Source organism: Notamacropus eugenii, chromosome 1 (genome assembly GCF_028372415.1).
Source record: "Notamacropus eugenii isolate mMacEug1 chromosome 1, mMacEug1.pri_v2, whole genome shotgun sequence".
Classification (NCBI taxonomy): Eukaryota; Metazoa; Chordata; class Mammalia; order Diprotodontia; family Macropodidae; genus Notamacropus; species Notamacropus eugenii.
In genome coordinates, this window is record NC_092872.1 from 75266811 (window position 1) to 75286544 (window position 19734).

General features: G+C 38.6%; 1 protein-coding gene and 1 long non-coding RNA gene across 5 annotated transcripts in view; one reads left to right on the plus strand and one right to left on the minus strand.

Annotated features, from left to right (window-relative positions):
* The window catches only part of SLC28A3 (solute carrier family 28 member 3), a 142362-nt gene extending 129340 nt beyond the window's left edge, over window positions 1–13022 (minus strand). For 3 of the 4 annotated variants that reach the window (XM_072605866.1, XM_072605855.1, XM_072605845.1), the window contains exons 1-2: window positions 12850–13022; window positions 8417–8559 (exon numbers count right to left, since the gene is read on the minus strand). The gene's annotated coding sequence lies outside the window, so the exon portion shown is untranslated. The remainder of the gene's footprint in view (window positions 1–8416; window positions 8560–12849) is intronic. The other variant, XM_072605876.1, reaches the window with a different exon arrangement.
* The window catches only part of LOC140501861 (uncharacterized), a 28018-nt gene extending 9975 nt beyond the window's left edge, over window positions 1–18043 (plus strand). The window contains exon 3 of the long non-coding RNA XR_011966395.1: window positions 17752–18043. This is a non-coding gene — a long non-coding RNA (uncharacterized lncRNA). The remainder of the gene's footprint in view (window positions 1–17751) is intronic.
* Window positions 18044–19734: the final 1691 nt, after the last annotated feature.

Below are 19734 nucleotides of genomic sequence, written 5' to 3' on the forward strand. Positions count from 1 at the left end.
ATAACCCTATGTATCTGTTTCACTCATTTAGAAACATTCTGAGAAGTCCCTAGGCTTCGGATTGCCAAAGGGATTCATGGCACAGGAAAGGCTAAGAATCCCTAAGTCTTTCATAGGTCTATAATGATAAAAATAATAATTGCTCTCTCTCTCTATATATATGTTAACATATTTGATCTATCATCTTATGACTGTCAGTGGTACCCTTTCTACCTCACAGGCATCTAATATATACTTTTTTGGAAGGCAGTTGGGTTAAGTGACTTGACCAGGGTCACACAGCTAGTAAGTGTCTGAGGCTGAATTTGAACGCAGGCCCTCCTGACGTCAGGACTGATGTTCTATCCACTTTGCTATCTCAGTGCTCAGACTCATATATACTTGAGTGAGGAAACTTTTACCTGAGGTACACACATTTTAAAAAAAAAGGGAATCAGGGTTTGTAAGTCACTTTTGGGAATTCCTGGTTTTATCATATTATTGTTAATAATTAGTTTATGTTTGCCTTTGCCAGAGAGACCTGGTTTATTAGTGTTGGATTCCCAAGATTTTTTTTTTTTAACCTGTAATAGAGCTCATTATTATCTGGCTAATGTATGTCAGAAAGCTGCCGGTAACTGGTGTAAAGTATGACCTGGAAATGTCACAGGTAAAATAAATTCATTAGTTGAGGGCACATTGATTCTACAAGCAGAGTGCTATTTAAAATGAAGATGCTACTTCAGATTGTCTTTGATATGTCAGCCCTCCTGGAATTGGCCCATGGATTGCCTAAAGCATATTTTCACCAAGTGAAACTTTTAAAAGATTAAATAAAACGATTCATCAAAATTACTGGCTCTATTAGGTGGAAAAACCTCTCTTAATCAATCACTCATTATTTACTTGATTCAGCCTGGGGAAATTCCTGAGTTGGACTTGACTTTCACAGAAGAAGAAAAAAAAACTGAGTATAAGTTGAGGTGGAAACTCCAAGGGAGTAAAGTGTCCCAGTTCTGCCTAAGGGGCCAGGAGGGAGCCTTGTTTTCATGAAAAAAATGCATATAGAATTTATTGATTGGTGTGAGAAAAACACTTTGTAAAGCCTCATAAAGCACTGTTATAAATTTGCATTACTTATAGTTTAAAAATTTTCCATCCATTCATTGGCCTTTTATTAAGTACTTATTAAATTAGGTGATTAAAGAGATAAAAGTTCAATTAAGGCATAGTTATTATTCTCATAGAGCTTTACAATCCTATAGGGGAAATAATAAATATACAAACTGACAATATGATGATAAATATGCAGAACTGCAGTGCAAAATAGAATATATAAAAACATTAAGACAAGTACAAAGAGCTATTTAAGAACCAAGGAAAGAAAGATCATTTCTTATTGGAAGTGTAAGTAAGGCTTCCTGAAAGAGGTCGCATTTTTAGAAAAATGGTAAGCCTTCAAGAGGTTAAAGAAAGAGGAGAGAAAAATTGTTTCCCAGAACACTCCAGACACAGGGAATAGTGAGAGTAAAGGCATGGAAGTTGGCTTGAAGTCTCTCCTAAGGTTAACTTTTACTCTCCCTATCTTTTTGTTGGCTGCTAGGGAGCCCTTTTCTTTAGGAAAGCTAAGACAGAAACCTGAAAGGGTGGCCTTGAGAGAGGTTTTCAATTATTTGAAAGGTATTCAATTATTTAGAAGTATTTTGAATACCTCGAGAGAGTTATTCAATTATTTTCAGTGATTTCAGTTATTCCCCACATCTGAACTATTCTCTTTTGTCCTTTTTACCTGTAGAATTTCCACCCATCCTTTAAAGCTGAAATTGTGTCTGTTGCTCTTAGAATATCCACTCCCTGAGGGCAGAGACTGGGTTTTGTTGTGGTTTTTTTTTTTTTTTAAAGTCTTGTGCTTGTTTGTTTCACAGTGCCAGGTCCTTAGTTTATTACTGAGTGAGTGATTTTATGCCTCTTTAAAGTGAAATGGACATTATTTCCGCCCCCCCTGGAGCTCCTGGGTTGAGATAATGTCTGTTGAGTTTCTAGGCAGGGTTGGGCCTAGTAGCCACTTACTGTTAGTGGCAACATTTTCTGTTGTACCCCTTTGCCTAGCAGCTGCCTGGGCCCCCCTCTCTGTTGTACCGCTTTGCCTAGCAGCTGCCTGGGCCCCCCTCTCTGTTGTACCGCTTTGCCTAGCAGCTGCCTGGGCCCCCCACTCTGTTGTACCCCTTTGCCTAGCAGCTGCCTGGGCCCCCCTCTCTGTTGTGCCCCCTTGCCTAGCAGTACCTAGGAATCCCTGTCAAAACTGTTCTGTGAAAAATGTGCGCTATTGGAACCACAAGGCTGTACCGGGAAGTGCCAAGATGCTTAAAAGGCACACACACCTTTGTTCGGGGCTGCCTCCTTTGTGGACAGCCGCCGGCTAATAAAGACTCTCCCAAATTCTCAATTGACTCTTGCCTGTGCTTGTCTCGGTCTGTCCATTTCAAAAGTAACTGGGTTTAATTTCCAGGTTAGAAGTTAAAAGGTCTTTGAGAGCAGATTGTTTGTACTTGTGATTCCAGAGTCTAGCGTTCTGTTTGTTGACAGATAGTCAGACTGTTTTACTTCCCTGATCCTTCAGTAAGCAGGCTTTTAGTATATAGCCCTTTGTTTTCAGGACTTAGGACAGGTAAGATCTACTGATCCAGTTGGTGTCTTTTGTCCTTCCTTATTAAAGGAATTCATTCTTTTTCAATGAGTAGCACGGTACCTAGCACCTCGTATGAGCTTAATAAATACTTGTTGACTTTGTGTATTAAGCTCCATGTTGGGTCAGCTAGGTGACACAATGGATGGAGCCTGGACCTGGAATCAAGAAGACTCATCTTCTTGTATCCAAATCTCATCTCAGATACTTACTATACTCTGCTACCTGTGTGACTGTGGACAAGTCACCTAACCCTGTTTGCCTCAGTTCCTTGTCTGTAAAATGGGCTGGAGAAGAAAATGACAAACCACTCCAGTATCTCTGCCAAGAAAACCCCAAATGCGGTCAGAAAGATTGAATCATACCAACAAAAATAATTTCCTTCTTTGTATTTATAATTGTCAGACTTAGCACATTTTAAACACTTCACAAATGGTTGTTGACTGCCTGCCTGACCCATTTTCTGATCTTCTGTGTCAAAAACAGCCTTTCCCCTTGCACCTTTTGCGCAGCATTTTGTTTTCAGCACATTATAAACACTTAATAGATGTTTGTTGAATGTTAACTAATTGGTTTTTACTTCCATGAAGTTCAGGTATTAAACTCCTTGTTAGAGTGTGAGTGAGCTCTTTTGAGGTCAGACTGCTTCCTTTTTTGTCTTTGTGTTTCTAGCACAAAGTAGGCACTTAATAAATGCTTGTTGATTGATTAAAGTACGCTTATTTGTGTACAAGGAAGGAAACAAGCCTTATGTGTTTACTATGGGACAAACACTGTGCTAAAGTTTTTACAAGTATTATCTCCTTTAATGCCCTCAACAACTCAATTATCTTCATTTTCTAATTTAGGAAACTGAGGCACTGCAGAAATTAAGTATCTTGCCCAAGATCACACCTAGTAAGTGGGGCCAAGTGAGACCAAGATGTTGAACTCAACTTATATCAAGTTCTATCTACTGAGCCCCCTAGGAAAGGGGAGAAGAGATGGCTATCTCTCCTAGCACATAACACAATATTTTGCGTGTAGTAAAATCTTAGTAAGTATTTATGGAGGCTAATTAAATTAAAGGCTCTCAAAATTAAGTATAAATATTTAAAAGAAAAGAAAAAATAGAATAAAAGCGAGCTGAGTCTTAGATAAGAGCTTACCCTAAATGCCTTACAAAGACCTGAAGAGTTCAATTATGTCTCCAAAGGGGAGAATTATTTTATAAGATGGCTCTAAATGCATTCATTCAATTACATTTTAAAAGTCATTACTTTGGGCATATCAATCAATAAGAATTTATTAATAACTTGTATTGGGAGGTGGAATGTCCTCAGAACAGGGAGCAATGAAACCCTGAATCCAATTTTACCTGTATCTTTGTGAACATCATAGGTGCTTCTGAACTCGAAAAAGAAATAAGATTGGGCTGCTGAACAGGAGCCATATAGTCTAGTATGTTTGGACAGATAAGATGTGTTGTGCCAGATAATTATAATTCAGATTAGAACATAATACATTCATGTTCCATCAGCCGTACTCAAACTTGTGTCTCAGGTTCCCTTTTCACTCTTTATGCATTAATGAGGTTCCCCGCCTCCTCCCAAGAGCTTTGGATTTTGTTGATTATATCTATTGGTATTTCTCATATTAGAAATGAAAACATCTTTGTATCATTATAAAAATAGCTTTGACCTCATGTAAGAGTTTAAGGGCTCCCTAGGGGGTTGTTCAATCCATCAATCAATAAACATTTATAAAGTGCCTACTATGTGCCAAGCCCTGCACTTAAGTGATGGGAGTACCAGTAGAAAAAAGATAGGAGTCTACAATCTAATGGGGAAAGACAACACACAGAAGGAATCTGGGAGGTGAGTGGGAGGGAAGATCCTCCATGAACAAGTTCAAAGCAGTACAGTTAGTTGGGAAAAAAGGTTTGTCTGGACTGAAGGATCTTCTTTCTATCCTCCATTTTGAGGAGTTGGTCCCAAGGCTAGAAGGTACTAATGAGGAGTGAGTCCTGAAGTTGATTGGATCTTTGAGGAAGCTGAGGATTCTGTCCCACAGGACCTGGACCAAACTTTAAGAACTACTGTTCTTTAAGATGTCCTCTCACTACGTTAAGTCCTTGTATAGTATGGAGTGGAACCACTTGGATTTGAATCTCAGCTGTAATGATAGCTATGCGACCTTGAGCTTCGTAATCTTAAAAATTAATTTTAATCTCTCTGGGCTTCAGGTTTCTAATTTGTGAAATGAAGAGTATTTGACTAGATAAATAGCCTCTGAAGTCTCAGCTTTGAATGAGTACATAAAAGGACTAAATCCCAAATGATTAGATGATTAATTTAACTCTTTTGAACTTATCAGTGTGCTATTAGCAAATGGAGTTTTTTTAAAAAAAAATTCATTTTTAAGAAGATAGAGAGCTTTTTAAGGAATGCCATGCATCTACCATGTACAAAGCATCATGCTAGATACCAGGAAGAAAACATAATTTTTTTTCCCTGCCTCTGAGGAGCTAACATTTTAGCCTCTAAATGAACAAGAATGAGGTTGGGGGAACAAGTGAATTATGAGTTTTGGGGAAACATCTTTTCCTGAGAAAAAGTAAACTTAGAAATCAAAGAAACAGAACTACAGAGTTATAGTAATAGAGATCCTCAGGCTAACAAAGGATGAGGGCCCTACTGATTCCATCATGAAAGAGTCCTCCACTGTGATCTTATAGACTTCCTACCCCACCAGAATATTCTGATAAGATTAACTATAGAGAAAATATTATCCCAATCATCTTTGGCAATTCCTGATAAATATAATAATAAATTAATAATAAATAAAATATTTATTTTTATAAATAAGTACTTATATTTATAAAATGATATTTATATTTATAAAATGATATTTATATTATAGATATATATAATTTACATTATATATAATATATCTATAATATAATAGCATATTATATTGAATAATATAATTGTTTTAATTAATTATATCAAATAATATTTATATTATATAAAATAAGTTATAAAATAATAAATAAAATTAAAAGTAAATTAAAAACCCACAAATAAACATGTTCTTTCCCAAATCACTTGATATCCTATCCCTACCATTCAGTCTCCCAAAAAAGAAAAGTGGTTGAGCAACCTCACCCTTTCACCCAGGCCAACTAGAGGCTATGGAAATCTCTCTATATGTGTGTATCTCTTTTCCTTTAGGGCACTCCCTTGCAATCCACCCTATAATTGTCCATTAGCTGATGCTAATTAAACTCTTATCTTTTAGCTCTGCTTCCATATTTATTGTCCTCCTGGCGGCAGACCAGAATGGAAGAATTACCCTGTAGGAAGATTTTAGGACTTTCCCAACAAGTTGTCCAAATTCATCTCCTGCAACTCCTCAAAATTTCTTGACCTCATTATCCATTCATTTTCCCTTTCCTTGGGGGCTCAGAGGAAAATGTAATTGCTAAGTTTCCTCTTTCCCTCTACCATCCTTAATCCCACTTCCATTTTTCCCTTTTCTAAAACTCCTGTAGGCATCTCCTCTTTTATACAACTTTTAACTCTGTTCCTTTTTATCTGTATAAAAGCAAACTCATATCCTTTTAACCCTAAAGATGTTTCTCATTGATTTTCTTCTCCACCTTGCTACTTTCCCATTTTTGTTTTCTCTCGAGCTCTATTTCTTCACTGTCTATTCTCAGAGGAGTAAAGACTGGAAAAGTAGAAAGGGACCAGGCTTTAATAAAGGACTTTAATAAAGGCAAAGATAGTATTTTACGTTTGATCCTGGGGGAAGGAATAAAGTAATCTTCCTTCCAAACCTTTGATAGGGAAGCTGAGTCACAGGGCAGAGTAAGACCAGTATTGGGAAGTTTGAACATCAGCATGCCAACAATTCCCCAGAAATCACCCCTATGAATCATCCCCCCCTCCACCCCCCTAGCGAGTCCAGGTTCTTTGCTCCCATCCCTCAAAGCCTGGGTCCTGCTAGACTGTAAACTGATGCATTAGAACCCTTATATAAACTCAGGGGACTTTCTTGGTTGTGGGCAAATCTCATTCCCTCTGGAACCTGAGCAGGGTGCCAAGTTCTACCCTGGTCCCAAGGGGGCATGTTCCAGATTCTCCCTGACTGCCCTTTGTTTTGTTAATATTTCCTTTTAATAAAATTGACTTGTTTTATTGACTTATTATGAGCTCCAAGCTTTCTTTTACTGAATCTTTGAAATTCTGACCCTTCTTAAGTCTGTGTCAAAACATAGGTAATCAACCGGAATTTATTAAGTATATCTGTGTCATTGGTGCTAGGGGGAGGTAACATGGTCAGACCTCCCCTATAAAATGATGGCATTGACAGCTGAGTGGAGGATGGATTGGAATTGAGCCAGACTTGAGGCAGAGAGATCAATCTGAATAGATCAAGAGAAGTCAAGAAGGATGAGGATTGAGAACAGATCATTAGATTTGGCTATTAAGCAATGATGAGTACTCTTGGAGAGGACACCTTCAGTAGAATGGTGAGATCAGAAGCCAACCTGCAGAGAGTTAAAAAGAAAGTGAAAAGAAAGAAATTGGAGGCATCAATCAGTTGTAGAGTTTAGCCATGAAAGGAAGGGGAGATATAGGACTATAACTTGTGGGGATGGAAGGGTCAAGTTTTTCTAAAGTATGGGAAAAGTAGGGATTTCTTGACAGGCAGTAGGGTAACACTCAATAAATGGGAGAGACTGAAGATTAATGAGAGTGAGAATGATAGAGGGGGTAGTCTGTTTAACAACACTCCACCTTCTGTCTTTATGTATTTTGTTGTTGTTGAGTTCTTTCTGTTGCATCATCTCTCCATTGACTCCATTTGGAGTTTTCTTGGCAATGATACTGGAGGATTTTGCCATTTCCTGCTCCAGTTTATTTTATGGATGAGGAAACTGAGGCAAATAGGCTTAAATGACTTTCCCAGGGTCACACAACTAGTGAGTGTCTGAGACCATATTTGAACTCAGGTCCTCCTGCCCCCAGGTCCAGTACTCTATCCACTACATCACCTAGCTGCCCTTAGAATGCACTCCCTCCTCACTTCTACAGCATGGAATCTGTAGCCTCCTTCAAGTCCCTGCCCTCAGGGAGCTTACATTTTATTGGGGGAAAACAGTATGTAGGTAGAAAATTCAACACTAAATATGTGGAAAATAATGTAAGAGAAGGGCACTAGCACCTGGGGTGATGAATGTAGACTTCTTATAGGAATTTGGCACTGGAGCATTAAAAAAATTCTTTTTATGTTCCCAGTGCTCAGTACATAATTAATAAATAGTGTTGGGTTTCATGGTTGGGGTGAAATAAGTCACTTGCAAATCATTCAATATTAAGAAAAGAAGGTTTAATTTGCCCTAACAAAGCAAGGATATGGACAAGCTTAGCTTAGCTTCTGTTCTTTAGGATGACACTTCCGTTTACATATGGAAAAGTGTCTGATCATCAATTCAGGATATAATGGACACAGTGACTCACAAAATCTTCAGAAATCCATGAAGACAGAGGAACCCCCACAGGACTTTTTATGACCTTAGATGACCAGGAAGCTGGGTTAGGGAAAAGGGCCAATCAACTGGCCTAATTCCTGTCCCAGTAGGGAAGGAGAAGGGATGGACCTAACTTATGTGGTGGAGCTATTTACATCTGCATAATATGAACTTAATAAATGCTTGTGAAATTGAATTGCATTCAGACGGATCAGCACCATAGGAAGACATACCTGTAACCTTCCTAATATTGTTTTGGGCTCGTCTTTTCTTCCTGTGATCCAGAAAGCCAGTGTCTCCTCCGTTCTCCAACCCTTAAATGCACAAAAGCTCTCAGAAATGCTGACTCTCCTGCATGTCCAGCATGAACTCTGCCCTGTATAAACAGACAAAAATCTAGCTGCCTGCTTGGATAGGTAAAATTCTTCTCTCCACAAGATAGTAATAATTCTACCTTTAAAGCAGATCCAAGCATAATGCAGCACACTCAATAAAAGAAATTTTTTTGGGCTTGCTGAGCAGGTGTCAAGTGGGACCAAACTCTGCAAATTTCCCTCTCTTAACAGCACATTGCTGGTGAAGCAGGAGTTGCTAGCACATTCCTCTGTGTTGAAGGGAGGAGGGCAGAAAATTCCCAGCTTCCCAGTCAAAGGAATTCAATGGCTGACCCTTGGAAGCCCACACGTCAGTTTATCTTCCCTTCTCTCACAAAAACCAAATATACAACCAGCCAAGCAACCTACCAAAAAACTTTCCAGAAATGACTTTGAAGACATTCAAACAAATCTGCCCTTAATGGATTAGGCAAGTTCTTCTTTTAGAACTTACTGCATGATTATTTGTACTCTAGCTTTGTGGGTGATAGAAACACATCCCAATCTCCAGTAGAGTTTTAATCTTGTTTGGAATTTTGGCCACACTTCCATGGGCTTCATTATGTGAGTCTCATGTGAATGATATATTTAGAACACACTCCTAAGGGCTGGCCACCTTCTGCATTTGACTTAAGCAGGTTAGGTCAAGGACGTCTAATGGATTATAAATACTGCCTCTGTCTCACCTGGTTACAGGAGACATTGGACAATTTTTCCTAACAGCTCTCTCATTTGTCTCTGTTTGGGTCTATATGTTTCTTCTGTTCTGTTTCCAATTTGACATTGCCTGTGGGTTCCAATCAGAGTTTGGAGTTTTCAGGAACTTTTAATTTTAATTAACGAAGAAGCATCTGTTTCATGTTAAAAAGGAATCATGTACAACTTTAAATCTCTGAAAAAATGACTTTCTCCACCTTCCCATGTTCTTTTACCTGGATGTTAGGAGGCAGACCTTAAAAAAACTGAATCCTGACAGCCTCATTAAGTAGTATTAATATTGTATTTTCTTAACCCCTGTGTCTCTAATAGGAAGCAGCCCTGGGCTCCTGAGAATCAAGGAAAGAGAAGGGGGAGAGGGCAGTGATTCATTATTCTTTCAGTCTTCATGAAGATAGACTGTAGGGTGATGACCCTCTGATAAGGCAAAGTCTGTAGGGTTTCTAATTAAGATTTAATTCTAGTTTTCACTGTAGATAATAATAATAGTGATTCCAGTATTTTCAAAGCACTTTATAGACATTATCTCATTGGATACTCCCATTTTTAAAAAGCTAATATTACTAGAATGCTTTAAGATTTATAAAAAAATACTTTACATGCATTAACTCATTTGACAACCAGCCAGGGAAGTAGATGGTATTATTATATCTGCTTTATAGTTGAAGAAACTGAGGCTTGAAAAGATTTACCCAGGGTTGAATTACCCAGGTAGTAATAGCCCCAGTCTGGATTCAAACTCAGGTCTTCATGACTCCAGATCTTTTTGCTCTACCAAAAAGCTATGCTCCTGAAAATCGCTCTTCTTTGAAATACAAATGACAAAGTCCTTGAGAACATGTGTGTGTGTATGTATATATATATATAAGTCCATACACGTGCGCACACACACATACACACACATACATTCAATCAATCAACAAGCATTTGTTAAGTGCCTGATACTTAGCTTAAAAAAGCCAAGGTCTCCCACTGCATCCAGGACCATCTCCAATCATCCTGACCTATATCTGGCCATTGCACCCAGATGGCACTGGAGGAGAAAGTGAGGCTGGTGGTCTTGTATAGCCTGCCCAATTCACTTGCACATCATGGCATCACCTGTGTGACGGTATCTTGTGAAAATGAAGGGCAAACAGCTACAATAACAACTATTATGATGAATGCAACAATCCCTACTCAAACATTTATTACAGTCATCCAGATAGAGCTTGGTCGCATCATGTTATAGGGAATTAAGGGATATAAAAATGGAAGGTATGAATAAAAATACATTTTTAAAAAGAAGCATACAAATTAAAGGTTACTTCAAGGAAAATTAATGCTTATTATTCTGGTTGCAAAATACAAAAATCAGCCAGTCTAGTAGATAGGTGGTGCAGCTGATAGATTGCTGGACCTGGAGTCAGGGAGACCTGTGTTCAAATTTGACCTGAGACACTGACTGAGTGACCTTGGATAAGTTACTTAACCTCTCTGTCTGCCTCAGTTTCCTCAACTATAAAATGGGGATAATAATAGAATAAGTTGATAATTAATTTGTGAAATTATGAAATGGGGACAACCATTCCTAGTTATTTGGGGACTTGATGGAAAAGACCATGACTGGCAACAGGAAATGGGGCTACAGTCACACTAATTACCCACAGAGGTTATGGGGATAAAAATACAGCAGAGATAAGTTCTGAAAGGGGTAGATAGGTAGATGGCATGAGGACAGGTCATGGGATGGTAAAGAAAGGCAGGCAGTATGAAGAAGAGGATGGGAAAGGGGAGAGGCACAGAAGAGAGTCACTCATGTAACCAGATAGGAGCACTAGGCAGCATGGTCCTAATGGAGAATGTTGGGTGCAAGGGGAGTGGTAGTTTGAGGTCTCATTTTTGCGGGGTTTGGGGGGAATAGACTATCGGTGGCTGCTCGGAGTGGGTTCATTCACATATCTACATCATCTCAAAGTTGCTGATAAAAATTTAAAGCTAACATGTCCACAATCATCTCAAAATTATCAGCACCTTTTAGTGTTATACTGGTTTTTCTGTGGATATCTGGAATGAAACGTCCATATTAAAGGATCAAAAGGGCCTGACAGCAGTTTCCAGGCTTCTGCTGTGTCAGCCAATGCGATCAGCATGTGATACAGTTTGTAAATTCTACTCCTTTGGTCTTTGGGGTGCTTTATAGGTGACCTCCTGGCTCCCCTTTGCAATCTTATTTTCTGCTATTCTCACTTTATATTGGTCACATTTAAATTTAATATACTGACTAGAAGCCAGGATTGATTAAGTAGATCAGATCACTGCGAAGATCAAATGAGACAACATTTGTATGACGTTTAGCATGGTGCCTGGCACATAATAGGCATTATGTAAATGCTGTTATTGTTATTTTTATAATACTGATTATTATTTTTATTGTTATTACAAAGATCTGAAAGTGTGCAGACATCTCATCCTGACTATGTGATTTTGGAACATGATAATAGCATACAGCAAACAATTATATGGTACTTTAACGTGTGCAAAGAACTTCATATAGTATCTGATTGGATCCTCCCAACAACTCTGATATTATTTTCATTTTTTCCTTTTAAAACTTTTTATTTATTTCATTAAATAGTTCCCAATTACATTAAAAATTTTTTTAACATTTCATTTAAAAAATTTGAATCACTGATTCTCTCCCTCCCCTCTCTCACTCTTGAGAAGGTAGGCAAGATGATATTAATAATACATGTGAAGTCATGCAAAACATATTTTGATACTACTCATGATGCTAAAGAAAACACAGAAAGAGCAAGAAAAGCAAAGTAGAAAAAGTATGCTTCAGTCTTCACTTAGAGTTCATCAGTTTGCTCTCTGGAGGTGGATAGCACTCAGATTTGATGTTATTTTCATCCCTACTTTGTAGAACTGTCATCTTTATGGCTCAGTGCCTGAAGTCAGAAAGACTCATTTTCTTGAGTTCAAATTTGGTTTCAGACACTTAGTGGCCGTATGACCATGGACAAGTGACTTAACCCTATTTGCCAAAGTTCCTCATTTGTATAATGAGCTGGAGAAGGAAATGGCAAATCACTCCAGTATCTTTGTCAAGAAAAACTCAAATGGGTTTTTTCTTTTCCCAAAGGATTGGACACAACTGTATCAAATTTTATAGATGAGAAAAAGGAGACCTGGATGGTTAAGTGACTTGCTTCGGATCACACAACAAATAAATATATGAGGCAAGGTCTGAATTCAGGTCCTCTTGGCTCCAAGACCATAACTCCATGTAATATACCACTTAACTGCCTCATGAAATCACTTCTGTGGTCCTCTTTTTCCTCATCTGTAAAATGCGGGGGTTGGATTTGATAAAGTTACAACAGTCTACTCTTTTCAACCAAATTTTCAAAGCTGTTTTAAAAAATCTATATGGAGGTTCCCCCATTTAGGAAGAATGAATCTAATAATTTAGAGAGAAGTGAACAAAAGAGAAGTTCTCTAGTAAACTCCCAAATTTGTTTTCTAGATTATATGAGATTGGAAGAGGCAAAACGTACTAGGTAGGTGGAGATAAACAAAAATTGACTCACCTTTTTCTTCTTGAATCTGATAGAGAAGGAATACCACTAGTGAAGGAAGAATTTAGTTACCGGGTGGCTGGATTCTAACCAGGAAGAATGTTCACTAAACAGGTGGATCAGGTTGTAATCTCCACTTATAGATCTGGGTAAGGTTGGATGAGCCCTCTTTCCACCACTGCTGAAAAGAATCATCCTATATGCTTCCCGGAGATGATATTTTTTTCTATGCCTCATTAAAGGGGCCAACTCCTGGCTACTTCATGAAGAGCCCTTTTCACTGAATGGGCGTTACCTCATCCTAAGTGAGTTCCTGAATAGACTCATTGCATCCTGGGTCATCTCCAGTCATCCTGATGAATATCTGGTCAATGGATTCAGATGGCTCTGGGGGAGAAGTGAGGCTGGTGACCTGCACAGCCTTCCACTCAAAATAAAGTCAAGTGCAACTCATGTCATCATTTCTCTGATGGCATGGTCTTCTTCAGCATCAAAGGACAAACCCAGCAACAACATATCAAATTGCTATTGAGCATTAAGATACTAGAGGCAGTGTGGTTCAGTGGACAGTCAGACTTAGAGACAGACTTACAAGATTAGGTTGAAGGTCCATTTGTGACACATACTGACAGTGAGATCCTGGGAAAATCAGGATGTTTCAATGGCAACTGTTCTGGACCATAGATTTCAGAAAAGATATTGACCTGCAAGTTTTCTCGTTTGAGAGTTATCATCCTAGTGAAATTAGAGGGGCTAGTCCCTGTGCCCCCTATGCTTACTGAGATAATTGCTGGCTTTTTATAGTATTTTTTAGATTTACAAAGTGCTTTATATGTATTATCTCTCTATGAAATGTATTATCTCCGTATTGCATTAAAAAAATCCTGTGCATTAGAAAGTGTCGAATTCTCTGCTTTTGCTATTTAAGACCTTCTGTAACCCTGGGTAAGACTCTCTCTAAGCCTCAGTTAACTCATCTGTAGGGGCTGAACTAGATGATCTCTTCCAGCTCTGAATCTATGAGCTGCGATTTCTATGAAAGAGTTTCTGAGATGTAGAACTGGAGACAGGGAGGAAACAAGCATTTTGTACTGTGTGTCAGGCACTTCTCTAAGAGCTTTACCACAACTGTGTGAGATAAGTGCTATTATTATTCTCATTTTACAGTTGAAAAAACTGAGGCAGACAAAGGTTAAATGACTCGCCCAGTGTCACCCAGCTAGTAAGTGTCTAAAGTTAGATTTGAACTCAGGTTTTCCTGATTCGAGGCTCAGGGTTCTATCCACTGTGTCAATTAGCATATTACTACAGAAGTGGGGAACCTATGACCTCAAGGTCCCGTGTGGCCCCCTAGGTCCTCAAGTGCTGCCCTAAACGCCCCACCTCTGACTCAGAACAACTGTGTTCTCTGTCTTTCTCTGTCTCTCGTCTTTCTGTCTCTGTCTGTTTCTGTCCTAAGAGCTCTTCCTTCCCCCAAGCCCCAGTATTGTCAAGAAAGCTGGAGATCAGTTAGCTTTGCTTTGTTTTTCATTTAAAATTTTTAATGTATATGCTGTTTATTTTTTCTCAGCTACATGTAAACAGACATTCCATTGTTAATTCAACAAATGTTTTGCTGAGAAGCTCTTATATACACAGTGTTGCTGAGTAATGTGAAGGAGGGACGCAAAGGTGAATTGTCATCTCTGTTTTTGAGAAGTTAATACTTTACTAGGAGAAGTAAGATGTTCAGTCAGTCAACAAGCATTTACTAAGCACTTGTTGGAGGGCAGCTAGGTGGTGCAGTGGATAGAGCAGCAGTGTAGGAGTCAGGAGGACCTGAGTTCAAATCTCGCCTCAGACACTTGACACTCACTAGTTGTGTGACCTTGGGCAAGTCACTTAACCCCAATTGCCTCATCCTGGGTCATCTGCAGTCATCCTGATGAATATCTGGTCACTGGATTCAGATGGCTCTGGAGGAGAAGTGAGGCTGGTGACCTGCACAGCCCTCCCTCACTCAAAACAAAGTCACAAAGTCACGTGCAAGTCATGTCAAGCGCTTGATATGTGCCAGGAACTGCACTAAGTGCTGGGGATACAAAAAAGGGGGCAAAGGTTTCTGTCTTCAAAAAGCTAATGTTCTAATGGGGGAAAGCATTCTAAGAAGCTTACATTCAAAATAGAGAAAACATTTAGTTAAGATATTTGAAAATAAAATATAATATGTAAAAAAAAATTACCTTCCGCTGGAAGGTAATCTTTTTTATATATTATATTATATTTTATTTTCTCATTTAAAGGTGAGCAAAATTTTAAATATGTATTTTTTAACTTTTGAGTTCCAGTTTTCCTCCCTTCTTCCCTCGCCTTCTCCTTCCTTGAGAAGGCAAACAATTTGATTTAGATCATCCATGTACAGTTATGCAAAACATTTTCATATTAGTTATGTTGCAAAAGAAAATGCAGATCAAAAAACATAATGATAATAAAGAAAAAAATTCCAAAGTATGTTTCAATCTGCATTCAAACTCCTTCAATTCTCTCTCTGGAGAGGGACAGCATTCTTCATCCTAAGTTTTTTGGAATTGTCTTGGACCAGCGCATTGCTGAGATTAGCTAAGTCATTCACAGTTAATCATGGTATAGTATCGTTGTTACTATGTACACTGCTCTCCAGGTTCGACTCATTTCACTTTGCATCAGTTCATGTAAATTGGAAGGTAAAAAGCAAGGAACTGGCAGCTGGGAGTGAGGGTGGGAAGCAGGAAAGGCTTCCTGCGTAAGGTAAAATTATTCAACAAACTTTATTAAATATTCCACTATATGCAAGGCCCTGGAGATGAAAAGACATATAGAAAACAATCCCTGCCCTTCAGTCTCTAAACAACTAATATGGTAAATACAACAAGAAAAGCAGAAACGAAGTACTGTGGGTTCAAGAGAGAGAGAAATGATTTCTGAGTGGGAGGAATGAGGAAGCATACCAGGGAGGAGTACCAGGAGAATGGGAAAGTACAGGGTGTACTAGTGCAGTTTGTCTGCAGATTAGGGTAGCACAGGTATAGAACGATAGTGAGATAAGCTTGGAAAGGTTGTGGCTAGGTATGGAAGGACCTTGAATTCTAGGTTGAAATGTACCTGATTTGGCAGGAAATGGGAGTTGTTGAAGGCTTTGGGATAGAGGATTTTTATGGTAGAGTCTTTACTTTATGCATCACCCAATCAGTTATTTTTAATGATGTGCCTACTATGCACCAGAAACCATGCTAGGTGCTAGGAATTCAAAGGCAAATGAATCAGTTCCAACCCTAAACGACCTTACATATTCTGTAGGAAGAGGCAACGTATAAGCTTATCTTGTTGTTCAGTTGTACCTGACTCTTTGTGATGCCATTTGGAGTTTTCTTGACAAAGATACTGGAGTGGTTTGCCATTTTTCTCTCCAGTTTATTTTGCAGATGAGGAAATTGAGGCTAACAGGCTTGAGTGAGTTACTATGGTCACCCAGCTAGTAAGTGTCTGAAACTAGATTGGAACTCAGTGTAAGCCTATAAATATATGTAAAATAAATGAGGTAATGGGGGGAAGGGGAGAAGGGCACTAGTAGATTGGGGAGGGCCATTAGGAAAGGTCTCTTGTAAGAGGTATTATTTAATTGAGTTTAAGAAAAACAAAGAATTCCAAAAAGAAAAGGGGAGGAGGAAGTCAGCTTACACATGGGAGGTGGTGGTAGAGATAACCTGTCCAATACAGGGAAACATATGGAATGTCATGTGTGGGGAACATTGAGAAGGAAGATTAAACTGGTGGGCTGTGAAGGAAGGGAGAAACCTGAAATAGAAGAGTGTCAGTAGAAATGGAAAGGAAAGGAGGCATATAGAAAGATAAACTCTTCCTCCTCACCTTCATCTCAAAGAATACTTAGCTTTTTTTTTCAGAAACACAGACCAGGTGTTAGCTCCTCTAGAAGGTTTTCCCTAAGTTCTACTACCCTCTTCCCAAGACCTCCTGCTCTGGGTTGACGCAAACCCAAATTCAATGTTGGGGGAACCTGAGCCCTAAAAGGGGAATGCAACAGTTTATTAACTCTTTGGTCATAATTCCAGATTACTCTCTAAAATGATTGGATTACTTCACAATTCCATCAATAATGAGTCAGTGTCCCAATTTTTCCACATTCCTCTTACATTTGTTGCTTTCCCCTTCTATCATTTTAGCCAGTTTCATAAGTGTAAAATGAGAGGTTGTTTTATTTCACATTCCTCTAATCAATAAACCTTTTTTCTTTGCTCGCTCTCTGGCTCATAATGTACCCTTCCTGGAGTCTCGGGGAAAATACCTTAAATAAAGCTTAAGTTTGGCTCATATCTAGAGTTTCCCCCAAAGTCATAGGGTTCCCTCTGGAAAAGTTACTCAATATACAAAGTAGTAGACTTAGGCATGGGACAACTACTTATTTCCTCTACAGCAAAGGAAATGCTTAAAACACAAAATACTGATAAGATCATACTGACAAATACTTAAAACATGGGATAGTAACTCATCACTTCATTTTAAAAAATTTTATTTATTTATTTTTAGTTTTCAACATTCACTTCCATAAGATTTTGAGTTATAAATTTTCTCCTCTTCCCTGCTCCTTAAGATGTCATACAATCTGATGTAGACTCTACATGTACATTAATATTAAACATATTTTCATAATATTCAATTTATCACTTCTTTTATACTCTCTTAGGAGGTAGGAAAGACTCCCAGCAGACTTATAGGATTGCTGAACAGATATTTCACTTCCATATCAGATCCATACTATTTGGGAAGCAACTCAAAGACCACATTTCTGGCTGGTGAGGTGGGCATGACATATACTCCTGGTTATGGTTCCCTCCTGCCAGAATTGGCACAATTTCAGGAAATGCTTTTTATATGTAGGTGGCTCCCAACTCTGGAACTCTCTCCATCAAATATCCAGCTCAGAATCTCTGTTTAGTCATCCATGAGGAAGGAGAGCAAGAGATGGAAGACAGAACAGAATGAAAAGATGCTTGATGAAACTAGTCTTGGAGAAGATAGAAAGAAAGGCATGAACATAGGACCACTTCTCCCTCTGAGAAAAGAAAGAAGGAGGAGGTGGTGAGTGAATATAGATAGAAGCTTTGTGGTGGAGTGAAAGGAAGTTAAGAGATCTTGCACTGGGTTACCGCCATCTTTTCAGTAAAATAGGTGAGGCAGAGATATAACTAGTATGGGGCCATTGTACTTTTTTTCATCTTTTGGGAGAGTGTGCTTCCTTTCCATGGATGTCTATTGACAATTGTTCCTGTGCTTGGAGATCCTTTGCTAGCCTTTCTGAATAGCAAGATCCTGATCCCTCTTCTGGCCCCATCTGCAGAAGCCTTTTTTGGGGGTGGTGGTAGTGGTAGGGAGGCAAATTCTGTCCCCTCAAGTCTGGAAGGGACACAAGGGAAGATTCCAGGGGATAGGTCATCACTTCTCCCACGTGCCCATGGTTGGACTGTCCTTGGCACCATCATATCCATTTCCCTCCTTTCCTCAAGAATCTTGTTTCTTTACTACCTTTTCTTTCCTTGTTATCCTCTGTGCCCTATCCCAACCCCCACTGCCTTCTCTTCGTTGCTGCCACTGTCTCTCTTTCTTTTCTATTTGTAATCCCTTTTTCCTCTTTGTCTGAAAACATGATCATATCTTTCCTTTCCTAAAAACAAAAACAAAACAAATTAACAAACAACAAGTTCGAACACCAAAAACCAAATTGACAAAATGTACTCTTCATTCAGGTGGTGCTCCAAATTTCTCAAAAGTATCAAGTTCTGGCCACTGCCTTCATTTCCTTTTTCACTTCTACTCTGCTTAATCCTTTCTATCTGACTTCTCCCTAATCTACTGACTTTTAAAATATCCCCAATGAATCCTAATCTGTGAAAAGAAAAAGAAAGTCTATTCATGGCTCTAAATACAGGGGTTCTTGACCTTTTTCGTGTCATGGACCTCTCTGGCAGTCTGATGAAGCCTATGAAATCCATCTCTGAACAATTTTTTTTTAAATTCATAAAATAAAATAGACAGGATTACAAAGGAAACCAATTATAGTCAGAGACAAAGAGACCAAATATTTATTAATCACCTATTATGCGCTGGGCACTGTGCTGTGTTACAAATATCTCATTTGATCCTTACAACAACTTTTTAAGGTAGGTGCTATTATTAAGCCCATTTTACAGTTGAGGAAATTGAGGCAGGTGGAAATTAAGTGATTTTCCCAGGGTCATCCACCTAGAATCTGGATTTGAACTCAGGTCTTCTTGACTCCAAGCCTAGCATTCTATCTACTGGCCACCAAGCTGCCTCAATTATATTGAAATAGTTTTATATATGTATATGTACACATACACACACATATCTATATACACATATCTATATAAATATTATACACATATATGTTTAGATGCATAAACACTAGTATATGTATAAGGGTGCATGGGGTTGGAGAGGATTAATTAAAAGGAGAGGACGAAAGACTTTGTGAAAGAAATAGGCTAATTGCTGAGCAGCGGTCAAGATTGAGTTGAGGTGTCTCCATTTTTAAAACAGGAGTCCTGTTTTTTTTTTTTAGTACCCGCATGGTAAAGATTTATGGGGAAACATCTGTAACATTTACTGAGGTCTTTTGAAAAAGGGCCTTCAAAGGAATTGTTAGAGCTGTTGTTGATAGTATTTAGCTAAGCTACACAAAGTGATTTGAGCCTTTCTCATGCTTGATTGGCTATTTTGCTAAAACTTTAACAGGCCAAATTATAGAGCTGGCTCCATTTGACCTAGGAAAGCCTGGCTAGAAGAAAGACATCTTGAGACTGGAACAAAGATCTCTCTTAAAAAGAGAAACATTCCACAATT